Here is a 19,992-nt window from a genome sequence, read left to right on the forward strand (position 1 = left end):
TAGCCCTGTCCCTATTGCTAGATAGGATGAAACTAGCAAAACAACCTTTATTCATATGTTTCATCGATTATTTGTTATCATTCGACAAAATTGACAGTAGTAAACTCTGGCATAAGCTAATGATAAAAAAAACAATACCATCTGCTCTCCTAAACCAGCTAATACTCCTCCACACAAAAACGTGGGTTCAAGTCAAACTGGGAGATGGCAGGTTCGTGTCCCGGAAAATACCAATGACTATGGGGCTCAAACAGGAGTTTTGTACTGGCGCCAACACTTTTTAAAGTGTTCATGTCCAATTTGATGTCGGAACTAGACACATGTAATTCGCATGCACCAAAAATAGGCGGGCTGCCACTTTCTAATCTCCTGTATGCAGATGACCTAGTGCTGCTGAGCCGGACTCCCATTGGCCTCCAACATCTATTAGATACTACCAGCAGTTATTCAGGAAAGAATGGTCTATCTATCAACTGTGATAAAACAAAGGTAATGAGGATTCGTCCAATAAAGGACACCTCCAAGTTCCGCTGGCATCTGGCCAATTTGAAATCCCTGTGGTAGACCAATACAAATACTTAGGAGTAATTTTAGATAATAAAGGTACATTCAACGCACAAAAAGATGACATCAAAAGAAGAGGCAACTCCATCTCCTTAGCAATAAAATCCATTAAGCATACAATAACCGGTCCAAACCCTACTCCACTCCTACAAGTTTGGCGAGCAAAGCTCTTTCCGGCAATCACTTATGGAAGCGAGGGGATGAGGGGAAAAAATTTCGCAAAGTTGCGGAACGAAGAGTTTTGGGCAATTTTGCGTTCTCCGCGGAACGGAAAATTACCCACATTTTGCAAATTCCACGAACGGAACGGAATTTACCGCCCAGGCCTAAGTATCCTCCACCACTGCATCATTCTTCAGTTTTGCTTTCTCCTTAAACAAGATACACTCATATTGCCCCTCTTTCGGACAACTAATGCTCCAGCATGACTGTTAAGTGCAAATTACTTCTACCACAGGCAGCAAGCAATTGGTATATTGTATAACCACTCCTCTAATCGAACTGCGGATGTGTTTTATTATAACTTTTATTATTTAGTCTTATTTCTCTCATAAAAATGTTTGGATCTGAAAATCCGCCAAGAAACAGAACGACTAAATCTCTTATCAATGTTCTGTAACTAACACTACTGTGGACATTTGTATTAAAGATGTAAATACAATGCACTGATGTTTTATGAATTGACATTATTGAGAAGTTTTAAATCATGAACCTTGTTGCTGTAATTTTTGCCAGGTATTAATTGATGGTTAAGGCTTTCAATTTGTTTCTACCCTGGGTGTGCAACACAAAAGTGACGCAAACATCAACAAAATGATTCTAAACTTAAATTTACAACCCAGCCTGAAACTTGTTTTGTGCTGGAAAGATGCCTGGAAGTAACATAAAGCAACACAAAGCACTGCTTTGCATTACCCTGTATCACGGAGGCATTCCATGATGGGTAAATGGGCGTTCCTATGCACCACCCAAGGTTTCTGACAAAAAACGTATCTACTAACAATAGAAGGCAGGGTTTTGCATACAAAATAATGTCACCTGAAAGCAGGCATTTAAAAATGAGAAATAATGGAAGAGAAATGTTTACAGGTCTCCATACCTGCTAAGCATTGCATGTGCATTGCTTAAAACAGCACACATGCAAAGTGGGAAAAGCATTAAAACATATTTTTTGTACTGGAAAGCTTCTTTCCAGTACAAATGCAATGCTTGTCAGAAAACACACCCTTGCACCATGGTGAAAGAGTAAATGAATTGGTGTATGGCAGCCTAAAGTGTGTCAACACTGGGAGATTAAAAAAAACATTGCCACAGCATAGAACATATGGTTCAGTTTTTCACTCTACCTTTGAGGTAGCCAAAGTGCTGTTCTGCATTGAGTAACAGTTTCATACATTTACCTTCTGATTTTATGTATTATCACAAATTTAGAAATATTTAAATCTATCTAAATTTGTCAAGCATATGCATCATTACTCATACAGTTGAAGCATTATACTTGATGTTTTGTATGCTTTCTAAGACTCCTTGTAAAAAGCATATGACTTTAAAAAAAATCTAAAATATTGTGTTTATGAATTTAGCACAACTTTCCTGACCGCTTGCCTCTCCCCCATTTGCTTTGACCACCCTGAGATTACCCAACAACAAGCTTGTTGTTACTCTGTATGAACACAGTGATAAATAATGTAGTTGTTTGATGTGTGGATATACCATTTTATATAGAATAAGATAACAAAGAGAAAAAATTTTGCAGATGTGGGGGGAAAACAGGGTTTTGAACCAAGTATTATCATTTTTTGGTATAAATCATAGAGATGGGTATTAAATGTTGAATTATTTCAGATAATGTCAATGGAGTTTTAAACAAACAAAAATATTGAGGGCTAATAAGACAGTTGGCTTCCAGTGCACCACAAGTTATTTTTCTCCAGGAAATGCATTTGAAAACAAATTCACCAAAACTCTTTATCCCAAGAGCATTTTGGAAATAATTGTTTGCATCAGCAGACCTGGCAATGAGAGAAGTAGCTATATATTTTTGTAGGGGTCTGGACTGGGAGCTTGTTCAAGTGCAGCGGTATCCTTATGGACAATGGCTATGGGTAATGGTGAATTTAAATGGGATCCCGTTAAATTTAGTTAACTATTATTGTCCAATTATTGACGATCCTTCATCTGTGATGAAGATCACCGAATTACTTAAAGGAGCTTCAGGAACAATTATTTTTGGAGGTGGTTTTCAATACATACAAAACCAGATGAAGGGTAGCTCGTTTAGTGAACTTGAATGGATCAGTAGTTAATTTTTTTCTGGATAAAATAGTGCAGGAGACTGGCTCACAGACGACAATATTTTTTAAAACAGCAAAACTCTAATACTAGATTCAAGACTTTTCAGGAATATTCTTATAGACTACAGAACTTCTTTAAGCAAGCAGGAGCTACAGGGTTTTACTACTTAAAATTAGGTGAATATAAGTCTGGGTATTCAAATTCAGAGTAGCCATTTAAGATGCTGCAATAACTGTGGTCTGAAAGAGCTGGGGCATTTTCTAGTAGGAAATAGTGTGATTACTTGGGAAGATGTCCAAAACCGATGTGGCGACCGGAGCAAGCCTGTTGTAAATCAATGGCGATTAAGTTAAGCATTAGCAGAAGACATGCTGTATTTGACATTTATCGTAGCAAATGAAACAACTCAATTTTGTATTCGCAGTGGCCATTTTGTATGCCATACATTGCCATGTGCTCATCATGTGCTTTGTCCTACATCCTTGTTAACTGCGCCTGACGTCTGCCCGGCAACAGGCTATATTTAGCATCCCCCACTTCCAGCCTGCCCAGACATGCCCAGTAGGGTCTGCGGCTGTTATTAATTAGTTCCAGATAGGAATGTGTTTACTAGTTTCTGAAGACTGTTAACTCCGCCCACTTATCGATTGTGCTTTTCAATATGCCCTTATATGGTCATAAAACTGCTCTTGTATTCTGTACCACCTTCTTTTGAGCCCCCTCATTGTGTATAAAAGGGGCCATGTGCTTTAGTTCGGTGTGCTACTCTATACAATACTGAAGGGTGTTGCGTGGACTGTAGTACCACCTTTAAAGGTTTAATAAACTTTGCTTTTGTATTTTCCAGTTTCCGTGCCAACTTCTTCCTATGGTCTGAGGACTCTGTGCATAGAAGGGCGAACCCCTTGCATTGGTAGGCCTAGCTGATGCTTGCTTACATCAAGCCGTGCTTCTGTGAACATTTACAGATTGTATATTTTTTAAATAGTTACAATCTTCCTTCAAGTGCTGGTCCAACTAAGCTTGTGACTGCTCTACTGGGAGCAAAAGTTAATAGGGCCAGAAAACTGGTACCATCCGTCTTTCATGCTCCCAGGGGGAATCAATACTGGTCAAGAAATTCCTAGAAAAAGGCACCCAGGAGACAAAATGTACACTCTTGAATCGGTATTTGTTAGGCCATATCAAAGTTAGGTAGTAAGGCCCTAAGATCTGCCAACTTTAAAAGAATGGCCTTTCTGTCTCGATGGATGGCATATTACACACCTAAAGCATTCCTTAAAATATGCCCTAAATTGAAGAGAATAGATGTTTCTGTTGCCAGGCAGAAGAAGAGAGAGATTGGCTATATAATGTTTTTACTTGTCCAAGGCTAGGGCAATATTGGGTAAGGATTTTCTCAGCCTTAAGACAGGGGATCAAGAAAATATCAGATCCCGAGGCAGATGTAGGTCTCTTCGGTATTACCAGTCAAGGGGTAAACCTGGCAATGACAAGACGTGAGGAGACAGTTATAGCAATTGCCTCCTTTGTAGCACGCTCGCTGATACTTCACAAATGGAGGTCTTCGTAAATGCCTACTTATGTGGGATGGCTAAATAAGATGAAATGAACAAGGACATTTGAAGAAGCGTATGCAAAGAGAGTGGGTGCTACTAAAATGTTCACTGCTGTTTGAAAATACTTGGTGAAGCTAGAAATTACGCTGGAAGAAGAAGACCATATTGCTATGCAACGTCTCATCTAGAGTGAAAGGGGGTTGTTATCTAAAAGGAAATGTACTTTAACACTGCACCTTAGTATGAGTTGCCTAGGAAGATTAAGGAACATTTGCATGGGATGCACTGGATGCACTTTAGTAATGCACTGTAGTATTATGTAGGAATATTAACCACTCTATTTTATAAGATTTGTATTTGGCTGGGATATTGCTGGTATATGCCATACTGCACTTTATAGTATCTGCTTTATCCAAATGTTTTTATCTGTATAAGAATGAATATTGGGCAAATGATTTTTTAAAATACCCTGTTTTTATCTATGGCTGTTTTTCTCTTCATGCATCTACTCTTTAAATATGAGGATACCATCTACCTCCAGACCTTAGGGACCAGTTGGGCAGTATTTTTGCTCCAAGATTGGCGAATCTCTATGTTCACAACTTTGAACAGGAGACAGTACTTAGAGTGAACAACCCTTTTCTTTTGTCAATACTATGGTGGAAGCGTTATATTGACGATATTCTAGTGGTGTGGCGAGGTGAAAAAGAGTCTATCTTTCTGTTCCACCAGTGGCTAAATACTCAAAATAGTTATTTACGCTTCACGGTCGAGATCAGTAATGAGAGACTCGCTTTACTTGACTTATTGATTTTTGTTACCCCGTCTGGTCTTGAAAGTGAGTTATTCCGCAAACCTATGACGAGAAACTCACTACTACTGTATGAGAGTCAGCATCCCAAGGCACTTCGGGATAATTTGGACTATAGGCAGTTCCTCCGTGTCCGGCGGAATTGCTCTATATCTGATACCTTCAACAAAATTGAGGTCGACCTCTCTAATCAACTTCGAGCTAGACACTATCCAAAGAAGCTTGTTAAACACTCTTTGAAGCGTGCAGAAAATAACCACCTCGAGGCTCTTTTGGCGCCCTCTATAGAGAAGCAACCACTTGATCGACTCATATTTGTCAGTACTTTCAATACTAAGTCTAACTGCATTCAACGTATTGTAAGACGACACTGGCGTATTTTGAACTGTAGCAATGATAAAATCAACTTCCCATTGTTTGCTTTTAAGCGAACTAGTAGCCTGCGAGACCGTTTAATATACACTCGCCCTAAAGAGAACCCCAAAAGAAAGATTGGGACTTTATGGGACTCACCAGCTGTTACGGGACACCACCCTTGTGGTGGATGCTCAGTTTGCCCGCAAACCTGTAATGTTTCCCATATAGACATTGGCACTGATCGCCCCTGGGAATTGAAACAGTTCACGAACTGTAACACTACACACGTTATTTATCAGCTTACTTGTCCCTGTAATTAGAGATATATTGGGATGACGACCTGTAAGGTCCGCACACGCATGCTGGAGCATAAGAGCTCCTTCAAATGTAAAAAGAATGTTTCAAAACTGACCAAATACTTTTTGGATAACAACCGCAATGAATCAGATTTTAAGTGGACTGTCTTAGAAAAGCCATTCATCCCTTCCCATGTTGGGGATATATCCACATTTTTATTCACCAAAGAACAAAAATGGATATATAAATTATCCACTGACAGTCGGGGGCTTAATGATGAAATATCATGGACCAGCCTGGGACACAGCTAGACACATGTGCAGTGAGATGGCCTTTAGAACACAGCCATAGATGAAGAGTATTATTGATAGGCTGATAGAAAGCTACAGGCCTCCTGTGGAGAATCGCTAACTGTAATATCTATTGGCCTTATGCCTTCTGTCGAAATACTACATCTCCCATTGGGGTGTTTAGAGATAGGTTCTTTTTGGACTTTTATTCCGATACGGAGTGTATTCACATCTATATATAGTTCTTCTGACTGTACTCCAATATCAGGTTTGAGGGACTTTAATAACACAGTTGGGTTATCCCCTACGACATTCTGGCCTTTTTGATTCTGGTTTGGTTGTGCATACATGTGACAATCATTTTGTCTGAGACGTGACACCCTTAGATAGGCATCGAGTGACATCGGGTAATTTAATAATAAAGTTTGTTGAAGACTTTTTGCTCTGTATTTGCCTGTCTGGCCGTTAGACGAATCAATATAAAGTTGATTGACAGTTTTTTTCTCCCATTCCAACAATGCGATTTTTTCATATGACATTGTTCACATTGAACTTATTGTAATATGTTCTTAGTGTGGACATAGTAAATAATATTACTTTTCGCGTAAGCCAAACGGACTAATACATCAGTACCGAGTTTATGTGTAATTGAAACTACTCCTTTTGGGCGCCCGACGTCATTGTGTAGTCCGCGAACTCTCGCGAGACTACGCGAGAAAGATCGGGACTGTTTGTAGTTCGTTCCACTACGGGGATGGTTCGGAAGCCGAAGCAAAGGTTTTTACCTCTTTTCTTTACCCCTTCCTTTGCCAGTAAAATAAACCCCTTTACCTTTTCAACTTGGAACAGGCAAGTCCCTCGATTGGCCGCACACTTCGGCATATCCATTACAAATAACCACTCCCTAAACCGTTCGTTGCCTCCCCCTGACTCAGGATGTGCCAGAGGCAACGACGGACAGGTAAGGTTGTTGTTTGTTTGTTTGTTTGATTTATTGAACTTCTGGGAGTTTTTTAAAGTCTCTGAAACTCCGATCTACAAGGTCCAAGTTCGAGTAGCTCTCTTATCTCAAACCGCGAGAAATATATAAAAATGACGCTTTTTTAAGTTTGTTATACTCTATTCTTATTTTTAATTTATAAAGCCATAGATTGAGTATCGTTTTGGAATAAGACTGTTAAACACACGGAAATTAGTCTTTCTCGACTCATTAGTCTTTGGGGTGTCCCTATTGAGGGTTGAGCCGGTTTTTGCATTACAAGCTAGGAGAATGGATACTTTTGGAAGTAGGGAAATAAATGTGGGCACAGGTAACAATGAGTCAGAGAGGATGTGAATATACTCCGTCTGCTTATATTAGGCTCATGATTCCTTACCTCCACAGAGCGGGGCCTCATATATACCTGAGCTTGGTCCAGGAGAGGTGAGGTCCAGTCCCCGGTCAATCTGGGTGAGTGAATAAATTAACCTCTATGTTGATTATAATGTCTATGCATTCAGAGTAGCATGCTTAATTCAGAACATGGTGTCCAACATGTGTTGTTTATTATGTTTATCTTAGATGAGAAACACATCGTTTGACACAGAGGAATAAGGAACCTAGTTCCGGTTAAATATATCCTTTATGAAATTGAGTTTGTCACAGTTTTGTTTTTTGATAGCACTTGCAGTAGCAATAACAATTTCCTTTGAACAGAGGCACTGAAGATGGCCTGGGACCACTATCCCTATAGGCTGAAACATGTTGGCCCGTAAGCGGTTATTTGTTCCAAACTGTGTTTTTTGCAACTGTTCTTGTTTTTAATTAGGAAAAGGGCAAGCTTAATAAAAATTCCTTTTCTATTTGAACCTGTATCCTATTTTAACTCACCACTTAGTATATATATTTTTTGCACTGCACTTGGTCCCATCTTTATCTTGATCACATGGTCCAAGAGTGACTGAGGGTTGGAACCCAACTCTACCTATGGGTAAGGCAAATTTGTCTCAATGATCTAGAGGGACAGCCTCCCTGTTGGATAACCAAGTGATAATATTGATCATATCAAGAGTTTGATAGGAATCCAAGAGACACCTTTGGGCTTTCAATCACTTTCACTGTTGGCCCTGTGTTCTGTGTTATTTGGTCTACTCTGATAAAGTAATTACTCTCTTCTTAGACTTTCTAGGCACCTAGGGAGGCTTGTTAGTTCTCCATTTTGAGGTTTCATGATATCCTCCATTTTAGACCCCTGGGTTTCTTTGTTATAAATACTGTTATTAGGGGATTGTAACCTGGGCAGGTCTTAAAATATTCCTTGGACCCTCACTACATTGTATGTTGTTTTGATTCATCACAGACAAACATTGTACTATGGTGCAAAGGTGTTTGCATGGACTTGGGCAGCCTGTTTAAACACCAGCGCTGGAGAAGAAAACAACAGCTCCATGTCTTAGGAAATGTGGGTTGAAGTAGGAGTGACTCATTCAGCGATTAACGATCATCATGTTCAGCATGCAACTGACTCTCACCACTTAAACCCTTTCAAACTAACACCCCTCTTCTTCATACCACTCGATCAATATTGACACAAAAGCATCATGCATTTCATCTACAAGGTACTAAAGTCCATACCACAATACAGCCCTGGGATGCTCTCTCCCCGTTGCGCAATGCAATGCAGCAATTTTATTTGCTGTGCTGCTTTGCACTGCTTTTTATTAAATCTGACCCTAGAAGTCTAAAAGGTCCCACAGTTCTGCAACATAACATATCTGAGATGAAATATAATGCTTGATTCTTTTTCCCTAGCTGTTTGCAATCCATCCCATTTTCATATCGTAAACTACACATGAAATCACATCATCTAAGTGTGTTGTTCCACTATGTGTAAATAAATAGAAAATAGGTGCAAATAGACTTCAATGAATCCAGCGAGTATAGATTCCTGAGTGGACGGTTTGACAAAATAGATTTTAAAGTTTTAATTTGTTAAAGTTTCGGTGTTATTTGATCAAATGCTAATACCCCCACCAAATGGTATAATTGGCTTACTAATTAAAATAATCTTATTTTATGATATTCAAGGAAACTGATATCCATTTTTGTTATGAACAGTTTCCTTTTGGCAGCAAGGAGGCTTTGATTAGAATTTATCTAAGATTTTTGGGATTATGTGTCTGCAAATGTAAAGTATTCATGCAGTTAAGATTCATGAGCTGCATTTGTGTGCCATTATTATTGTATTATCATGGAATTATGGTTTTAGTCAGTCATAATCATATTCATAATTATTCGATTAATCACTATGGGTCCTCCCAGAAGTTTTTGTTATAGGAGTTATTACCTTTCATACATTTTTTATCTCACATTCATATTTTCTATTTTTTTTCGTGTTTGATTTGAAACAATATTCATAAAATTAGTGGAAACATCTCCGACTGAAAAATCACCAATCTCAAACAATTGCTTAATAACTACCTCAACTGAATGAGAATGTGAAGCTATTAAAGCAAGTAGCAATTTCATAGTTTGGAATTACATATAAAATTATACTACGTTAGTTACTGCTGCCACAAGTGCTTCACAAAAAAGATATCAAATTATTGGTTTTCCATAAATAATTCCACCTTAAAGAGAGAATGAAAAGTGATGTTTTAAAAAAACTTATTTTCTTCATTGGTTCACTGAAGCCAGAGTTAGATATGTATTTGGGTATAGTAATCTTTGTATTCAAAGATTTATTATTGTATTACATGAAAATAACACATTCAAGGGAAGATTTACAAAATCTCCATTAAACACAGCATAGCCCTCCGCGAGGGTGCGTTGCCGAGAGGAAGGGAGCAGGAGAGTGCCATATCTTCACAAATGTGACTCATTCCTCCCCTTTACCTTGTGCCAGAACCGATTACAGTTGCTTTGGGCCACATCCACACCTTAGCACCATAGTGCTAGGGTGTGTGTGTGTGAGTCGAGCTTAGAGTTTGTACAGGAAGCCTACCCTAATCAGGGCCGGACTGGCTACCAGGCGTTTTGGTGTGCTGTCAAGCTGGGGGCTGATTTCGTTGAGGGGGACCTGCGTGTCCTTCTACATAAACAAAGCAAAACTAATGTTTTCAAGCACACGCTGGTCCCCATCAACTAAATCAGCCCCCAGCTTGGCAGCACACCAAAACGCCCGGTAGCCAGTCCGGCCCTGCCCTTACTGTTCAAATTACCATGCCTAGACAAGAAGAAAAGCTTTCCTCACTTTTTGTGCATGCTACATAGTGCTGCATGCAAACAAAGTTGTAAAAGGAAGGAGAAATGAAAGCATTTCTCCTTCCTTGTGCCTACTTTAAAAAGGCACAGTTCTCTCACACTAAACCCAATCTGGTTTATTTAGTAAATTGGGTTTAGCGTTGGAAACCTTGGATGGTTGCATGGGAAGGCCCATGCTCCACCCTTGGTATGACCCCATGGAGCTAAGTAATGTTACTTTTTCCATTATTTCCAGTGCTAAACAAGTTAAGCGCTGGAAAGTAAATTGGAAACAAAAGATTTTGCGCTGATTTGCATTACTTTTGTGATGCACTCACAGCTCAAAATCTTTGTAAATTTCCCCCTCAGTGTGTGTAAACATATTATTTAGGGCGAAGCATACGAAAGGCCCAATTAATCCTAGGTTGGGAGTTGGGAGTTTTAGCAGATGAAACAGTGCAGTATGTATGATAAGATTCCAGTCCGAAAGCTTGGTGCTGTGCAAGGTAGCTGTCATAAATTAACACCTTGGCTGCTACTTGAATTTTTCCCCTGTGCTGGACATTCCAGAACAGGGTGTGGTTGTGACGGAACCATTCCGTCATCAGCACAGCTCAGCCGTGACTGATGACGGAATGGTTCAGTCACAAGCATCGAAGGGGTTAATAAATAGAATAAACGCTTTTTCTAATATTCAAATCAGTCATGTCCGAATCAACATATCTGAGAGGATTCCTAGATGCTTTTGACTTGGTGGACATTTGGAGGGAATATCACCCGCTAGCAAGGCAATATTCTTTTTAGTCACGGCCACACCAGTCTTTTTTGTGCATAGACTACATTCTTACAAAATGCCAGTACCCGGCGACAAGTATTTCGGCAAACAGGGGCAGATTAGGATGTAGGGAAGGGTCGAGGCTGGATGTCTGGTTCCTAAATGACAAGGAACTAATGTAGAAAGTAAAAGAGGGCACTCATTTATATTTACAGGAAAACGTTACACCCTTGCACACCCAAGTAACAGCCTGGAAAGCATCTATAACAGTCATTAGGGGACAGGTGATATTGCTGGTAGCATCGAAAACACAAAAATAGAAAAGAGGTAGGTGACCTGGAGAAAACGTTTTCGAAGTTAGGGACCTAGCGGAAGGAGACTAACCCACTGGGCACTTACCCAAGTTAAAGCACCAAGACTACAACAGTATTGCCACAGAGACTGCCCCAAACAATTGCCTATCCCTTCACCAAAGGCTATACGATACTGGCAACAAGCTGGGGAAGCTGCTGGCCTGGCTTGGAAAATGAGATCAGGGGCAAAGACCGGTTCGAAGCTTAAAAGGGAAAATTTGCATATGGCCGGGATGCCCGCCACCCCCTCCCAACACCAATTCCCAATGGGAGAAGACAGACACAGGTTTGAACTTTTGGAAGGCGGGGGGGAGTTACCCCCCCGGCCGTATTTATTAAAATATGAAACAAAATTTAAAACATTAAATAAAAGTTTCATTAATTATGTACAATTTTACATTTATTACATTTCGATGACGACATGTTCTTTGGCTAACCTTAACAGATCTCTAATACAAAGGTTTCCTAGCCGAGTCTAGCATCCTGAAAATGCATACATTCTAAATTAAAATTGTACATCCTAGCATTAAGGGCCAACGGCAAGGTCTTAACCGGTGTCAGATCCCTACTACCAAAATCCCGCCCTCACGGTGTGAGTGGCGCATGCGCAGAGGACTTTACCCTCATTGCCAACTGTAACTTCCCTTGTCGTGGGGGCCCCCTTTTCACTCGACGCCATCTTAAAGGTCGTCCGAGTTCCCGTGTGAGGTATCTGTAGGAAGGACAGCGTGGACTCCCCCCCATCCCCACACTCTCTATCCGCTGTCGCGGATATCCGGCCCCCGGGAAATTCGTAGGAGGGGCATCTAGCCGCCTCCCCCCTGGGAGGGGCCTATGGCCGTCTCCCCCTAGGCGCCCCATCCTTAGTGGGTGCCGCCTACCCGTGGAAGGGGCCAATGGCCGCCTCACCCCGGGCGCTCCCATCCATTCTGGGTGGCGCCCCCCTCTAGGGACCTTGAAATTACTGCTCACAGATCATGACCTTACCGCCCGACCAAAAAATAAATACGACAGTTGTTTTACCTACTAAGGGAAGAAAAAATTCTGACATAGCCTTGATGAGTCATCAACTTCACTTTCCTACAAAGGGAAACATTATCCTAAAAGCAGAAGCTACATCATTATATGAAACATTCCCTTACTTCTCTACAAAGGAAAAAAGGCCTATACATTTCTATCTAATCAAACTTTATTTAAACAAACATTGCCATAAGGGGCTGGTGGGTGGGTCAAAATTGCCGCGTGTTCCGTCGAGGGCTCACAAGCAACGAGTTGGTGCAGCCTTCAGAGCACAGGAACAAGAGGACGCTTCTTCGGATTCCCGCTCTATTTATCCATCTGCGGGAGGGCGGGGACCCTCCTCCGGTACGCCTACTGGGCGTGGTCTTCCGTGCGGGTGTCTAGGACAACCCCTCCTGGGCGGGAGAGGGCGCACCCCGGCTACGCCACTTCGGGCATACCAGCCGAGCCACGCCACCCGCCCAAAATGGTTTCCCGGGGGGATCGGGGCACCCAACCATACGTTCGGGGGGACCGAGTGGTCGCCCCTTTCCATTCTGTTCAGGGGGATTACTCCATGGCAGAGGCCTTTGCCACCTTCTATCACGATATCTGCAAAACAAAGACCTGACTGGAGCCACAGGAAACAAAAGAATTCCTATGAGATATTACCCCTCCCAAAACTATCTGAAGAGGATGTTGGAGAAGTTGAGGCAGTTCTCAATAATTAGCACAAAAAAAATAAAATAAGAGGTATCTCGTTGGTCAAGGCACGATGAGGTAACAGCTTTCTGATATAGCTATACAAGCCAAGGTCGAGCCATGACCTTTGCACAGTGGCAATAGTGGTGATACATAAGCAAGGGGAGTCAAAAGATGATTTTAATGCTTACATGCCGATATCAATGATTAATGTTGAAGCAAAAAAATAGCATGGGCACAACTGCTCTACAGCACCCCTCTGTCCAGGGTGATGTTTAATGGGGGACTAGCAAGAACATTTCCTTTGGAGAAAACAACATTGTCACCACTCCCTAGTGTTATTTGCCTTGGCTTTAGAACCATTAGTGTGCTGGGTGAAAAAGATACACTGGTCAAAAGTTTCCTCTGGGAAGAGATATGGGAGAAGCACATCGCATTACACGTGGATGATATCCTGCTCTATGTGGTAGACCCAGAGGTGAGAATAGAATGACTGTTGCAAATATTAACATGCATTTAGTATTTCAGATACACTATCAGTTGGGGGAAGTTAGTGTTATACCCACTGATGAAATGGCGGTCAGATAGAACACTCCAGGCCCTATTCACCACACTAGGAGAGGGATTACATACCTAAAATTTAACTTATCCAGGAATCTGAAAGCATTTATGTCACAAATGTACTTGAGGTATTAGAAAAAATTAAAGAGGATAACTTTCATGTCTTTATGTTATCACTCTTGGGTCATGCGGATATGTTCATGATCTTTGTTCTATCAAAATTCACAAAGGTCCTTCAAAACAAGCCATATTGTAATCATAATAGTGTTTTCACAACCTAGAGGCAGAGCTGTGATCACTCCTCAGGGCTGGACATCTGCAATAAATATCCCTTACTGGAAGAGGCATTGCCTAATATGACGTACAGAAATATTATTGGGACTCACAGATAGTATTTATAAATGAGTCTGCCCTTCTGGCCACTAAATGAAACATCTTTAAGGATAACCAGAAATACAATGGTGCACAACGACTATGAGGTAGCCTTCTACATTTGAAAGAACATACAATCATTGCAAGATCACACTGTGTAGGCTTTGAGGTCCTGGGCGGTAACTACTAGAGGTCTTAAATGGGATCAGATCGCTACAGAATAATTTCTCCCATGCAACAGTAAAATATTACTCCAGGGTTACCAAAAATAGGATGTGATTGAGATCAGAACACTGGGAGATGTCGGGGGGAGGGAGTGAGAGAGAGATGGTCTTTGTAGAAAATCTCAGTAAAGACTACCAGGCTCTCAAACACGTACATAAATCCAGTTGAAACGCCCTCGTAGCCCATTTAACTAGCAGTACTCAAATTGCAGATTCAGATCCTCTGAGTCCTGACAGAACTTCTTCATTAAAAAGTTATATCACTCATATATATAATCCCTCATATAAATAAACAAGAAATAATAAATAACCATATCCCCTAGTCAGGACAGATTTGAACTGAGAAACCAAAACAGAACCTTTTTTGGAGGGAGAGGTGGAGGAGTCACTTAGCGCCCGCAGGGAGGATTGAATCAGAGCAGCATTTAGACTGGGGAAGATAAAGTTCCTCCATAGTGCTTATCTTACTAAGGATCAACTGGTTCACATTAAGGGCCATGAACTGGGAGAATGTTCTCTGGGTGTGAATTAATAGGTAGCTTTATCCACATATCTGTGTGTGTCAGTCACTAGTGCCCTTTTAGGAGTTGTTGGGAACATTTTATTTCTTGTAAGAAATAGTGAGAGGTACCCCTTAACAAGGATCAAGGGAAGTAGGGTTAACCAACCAGAAAACAGGAAAAATTCCCTTGAGTAAAGTATAAAATTTATAAACTTAGTGCACAAAACCAATAACACAATTCATATATAAAGTAAAAAGCCACAATTTATTAGTCACACAATGTTTTAAAAAAAGTGGACAATTGCACCACTTAACACAAGTAAAAACAATTAAGATAATGAGAAAATTAAGTTAAAACACATAGGATTCAATGTTGACCAGCAAAATTGATACAAAAAGACAGACAACAGTAAGACATGGAATTGTACAATACTAGGCGTATATTCAAACTCTATCTGACACCCATGTTCTGTGCACAATAATATAATGTATCAACACAGGTATCCGAGTTTAAGAATTATACTTGAGAATGCGTCGACGCGTTTCGGTGGTTGGTTTGAATTCTATTCACCTTTGTCAAGACAACACGTTCTATCTGTCGTAATTCTGGGGTCAATAAAATCACCCTAAAGAGTGAATATACAAGAAATTAGAATAAATATATCATGTTTTCCAAATTATTTGCAGTGATTTAAGATTTTCTACAACCTATAACAGTTTTTATAACCATACAAACATAATTTGCAAAGGCATTTGCATTAAACAGGAGTCTGCCCTATACAGTTTTATAAGACTCTCTTATAGATACATTGATAATAGAAGTGCAAAATAAGTAAATGAACAAATAAACATTTACATGGAAAAAGGTCCTCCTAATACCTAACAAAGTATCTTCTTTAGCTTATTATAGTAGCTTATAACAATCTAAGCAAAGTGCAGTCTGCCTCTTTGGTATTTATACTGCGTCGTATTCATGCATGTTTTGTTATGGCACTAATTTCAATTCTAGAAGATTTGGGAGGATTTAAAAGGGTTGGAAAGCGTGTGGCCACCTGATCTAATAGTTACAGTTTGTATATTCCTTTTGACCAGCTTGGGATTGCCTTTGATGCGACATACACTTTGTCATGTTTTTTAATCGTTATAAAGGAGTTTTATACAAATAGGAACCAATGCATTTCATTCCTAATTAATCTCCCTTTTATTACCAGGGACAGATACCCGTAACTTGTTTCAATAATTCTGCTTTTGATTGTACCGTAGCATGCTATGGCTGTTAAACTTGGGGGCAAGGCCATGGTTGTATAGTCTATTTGCAAGATTTGAAGTCTAAATAACCCGCTGAGAAGATGTTTAAAACTACTCAAAATAAGTTGAAAAAATCACTTGTTTAAATACCTTTGAGATCTCCTTTGGATATCATCGAGTTTATTTCTGTTGTAACGGTATATGATCTGGGCTTAGAGTGTTGGCATCGTCTTTCCTTAATGTGTTTACGTCTCCAGGTAGGACCATCGGTTAGAGATCCTAATGATTACAATGATATAGGCAGTTAATGAAGGGCCTGATATTAAACTGTTTTCGCTGATTTTTTAAGCACACTGGCGTACCTGAAATGGAAGCGCTGGGCCTTAGCACTGTTTCACTTTTAAGCCTCATCGAGTATTTTATTGTTACTTAAAAAAGGCCAACCAGGGGCGCTTGCGTCATGTCCTCCCGGTAGAAACGATCGTTTCACTAAAGATCAAGATAAAGATATGGACCGGGCTTTTAATAATTAAGCATATTAATTTCAGAGGGTTTTAAAGTTTCCTATGCCAGCAAAACGCTTACCTATTAAGCCGCGGAGGACTGCGTGCTTCGCTGGTTCCGTGCCGTTCACCGTAAACCGAAAGGCGCCTAGTTTAAATGCTATTTCTGTCGCATCATTGGTCCCGGGTAGAACCAATCAACAAGTTGTACTTCTATCTAAAGGATTTGCATACCTGGGCTTGGAGTACCCGAATGCCATTGGACCATACCCAAGGTTCGTGATAGGTCTGTTTTTTAATGGTGTTTGCTGTTCTGTAGATGTGGCCGTGTTGTTGCTAAAGAGATTGCGCGTACCGGATGGAAAGTGTAATTTACAAATGCTGGCATAACGTTAACTGGTCCTATCGGTGTAAGGGCAAAACGTCGATTTCGCTAAAAACTTTTTGGGAACCGCTAATGATTAACTGGAGAACAAGGAATGGCTAATAAGAGTTGGATTTTTAAGAAGTGAAATAGGGTGCTGTTTGTGGCATGTAATAAAAAAGGATCTGCCTATATCGTGCAAGTTTACATAGCTTTATCTCCTACAATGGCGAGTGTTGAGTTCCCTGCTGGTTTCCCCCACATAACTGAGGTTGCAGGGGCATACACACAGGTAAACTACATTTTGGCTCCTCATGTTTTATGGTTATAAAAACTGTTATAGGTTGTAGAAAATCTTAAATCACTGCAATAATTTGGAAAACATGATATATTTATTCTAATTTCTTGTATATTCAGTCAGTCAAAATACTCTTTATTCGATTTTTGTTAAAATCATAAAAGGACAATACACAAATACAATTTAAAACATCAATTGATTTGATTACTACATTTCAACATGTTAATTTCATTTCACCAAAAAAGTTACAAAAGTTAAAAATATTACAATTGTTAAAAATTCTCCGTTTAAAACCAAGTTTGGATTAAAATAAGGCTTTCTAGGGTAATCTTTTCTTCCTAGATCTGAATGCAGCTGTTAGATAACATGCAACACTGAACATAGTGTGGGTATCTGCCATCATTTGAAGGAAAAGTAAAGCTGGCCTTATTTGAGTAAAACCAACGGCCTTTAAGACAGGAAGTAAATATTTTGCCCTCTCCCTACTATAGAACCCACAGAAAAATATGAAGTGGAGGGTGTCTTGTACTGAGAGTTGATCACAGCCACAGGGTGGTCCATCTTCGGGTTTTGACCACACGGGGAAGTTTCCTAATGAATAATGAATTAAGTTCATCCTGAATTTTGTGAGTAGGAGTCTGTGGAGTGGATTAGTCACTATTTTTAAATACGGTTCCAAGGAGGGAGTGGTCGTTAAAACTATGTGCGCCCTAACCATAGGTTTCCTCAGTTCCAACTCCTCTCTTGCCATGCATGCCCTCTCCAGGAATGCCTGCTTGACCCATCCAATATCCTCCCTTCTGATGTTAATTGGGTCATTAAAGAGTTCCGGTCTCCCCAGCATATAAAAAGTAGCTTTAATATATTTCAGCCAGGGGATTTTCATGGCATTTTCCCTTGAGATAACATCTTTAAGAATGGCATGATTTAGCGTTAGCTCGGGGTTCAGCCAAGTTTTAGTCCAAAAAAGAAGCGGGGCTAGTTTTAATTTGTCAACGACGTGAGGCAGGCCCATTTCTTCATGGATCGAGAAGGTGGGTGTGGAGTTTGGAACAGATAAGATATTCCTAATGATACCATTTTCCACCCTCTGTATTTTTACCAAGTCTGCATATCCCCATATGGTGGACCCGTACATAGCGATTGGGACGCACTTGCTGTTATATATTTTAATCACTGCCTCCATTGGTTTAGCTCCTAATCTTTTTGTGAAGGCCAATAGAGCTGAGGATGAGCGTGCTAGGCTAAGACTCTTTGCTTTAATTTGGGGAACCCAGGACCCTCTTTGGTCAAAGAGGACCCCCAAATATGGAAAAACTGGTACCCTGGAAAGAATCTCACCCTTACAGATAAAGGATTTTTTATGCAACATGTTTACTTTACGTCCTATGATCATGGTATGGGACTTAGAGACATTCATTTTCAAATCTAAGTTCTCCATAAAGGAGCCAAATCGGTCCAGAAGGGCCTGTAGGCCGATACCGGTTCGTGCAATTAGAACGGCGTCGTCCGCGTATAGGAGGGCTGGTATCTGTTCTCCTCCTACACGCGGTACGTCAGCCATTCCTGCTTCAAGGTATTTCCCCAGCCCATTTATATAGATGGCAAAGAGAAGGGGGGCCAGGATGCAACCCTGGCGCACCCCCCTCTCGGATTTAAAGCTGTCCGTGCACCTTCCGTCCCTAGTGGCTCTTATTTTGGCGTTAAGGTCCTGATGTAACTTAGCAATAAAAGCTACCAGGCATTCCTCTATACCCATCTCAAGAAGGAGAGTCCATAGCTTACTCCTGTTCACCAGGTCGAAGGCCGAGGAGAGGTCCATAAAAGCCAAATATACTGACCCCTCCCCGGCCACCGTATACCTGGAAACCAGGAGGTGAAGATTTGAACATTGTTCCAGCGTCCCTCTGTTTTCACGAAACCCATATTGAATGTTTGACAACCCCCCATGCTGTTCTAAATTTTCCCTTAGTTTAACCAATAAAACTCTACCCAAGATTTTAAAGGTGGAGTCAATAAGAGAAATCGGGCGGTAACACCCTGGGTCCTTCCGGTTTCCCTTCTTAAAAATGGGTACAATAATAGATGTTGCCCATGTTTCAGGGAGAGTTCCTTCCTTTGCTACTCTGAACACTCTGGCCAGTCCAAAGTGTCGGGCAATATTTAAAAAAGTCCGCCGGCACTCCGTCCGGACCAGGTGCCTTGTTTTTTGTGGATTCCATTATGGCTTTATAAACCTCCTCTTCCGTAAACTCTACTGTGGTTAACCGGTGGTCCACCTCAGTAATACCAGTGGATTCAGATCGGTTGTCTCCATATATATTGCTAAAATGCTGTACCCATTTCTCGTCAGGAATTACACAATCTGTAACCAGATTGTTTTCCCCCGAAAAGAAAGAGTGATTAATGATGTCCCAAAATTGTTTGCTGTTTTTAAGGACGTCTATATTAAGAAGATCATTCCAAGCATTATTTTTAATCTCGTTTTTCCTTGCCTTTACGTTTGCCTTATAGGCCCGCCTCAAGTTTGAAATTAATTCTTTATCTCTGTCCTTAGCCTTAAGGGCCAGTTTCAGATCTCTATGGGACCTTGAACATTTGTAATCAAACCATTTATGAGGCTTTGTAGGGTACTGTGGTAAAGGTTTTGTGAGATCCCTGGAGGTTTGTGCACAGATGAAGTTAAAAGCTGTAAT

This window comes from Lissotriton vulgaris, chromosome 1_1 (genome assembly GCF_964263255.1).
Source record: "Lissotriton vulgaris chromosome 1_1, aLisVul1.2, whole genome shotgun sequence".
Classification (NCBI taxonomy): domain Eukaryota; kingdom Metazoa; phylum Chordata; class Amphibia; order Caudata; family Salamandridae; genus Lissotriton; species Lissotriton vulgaris.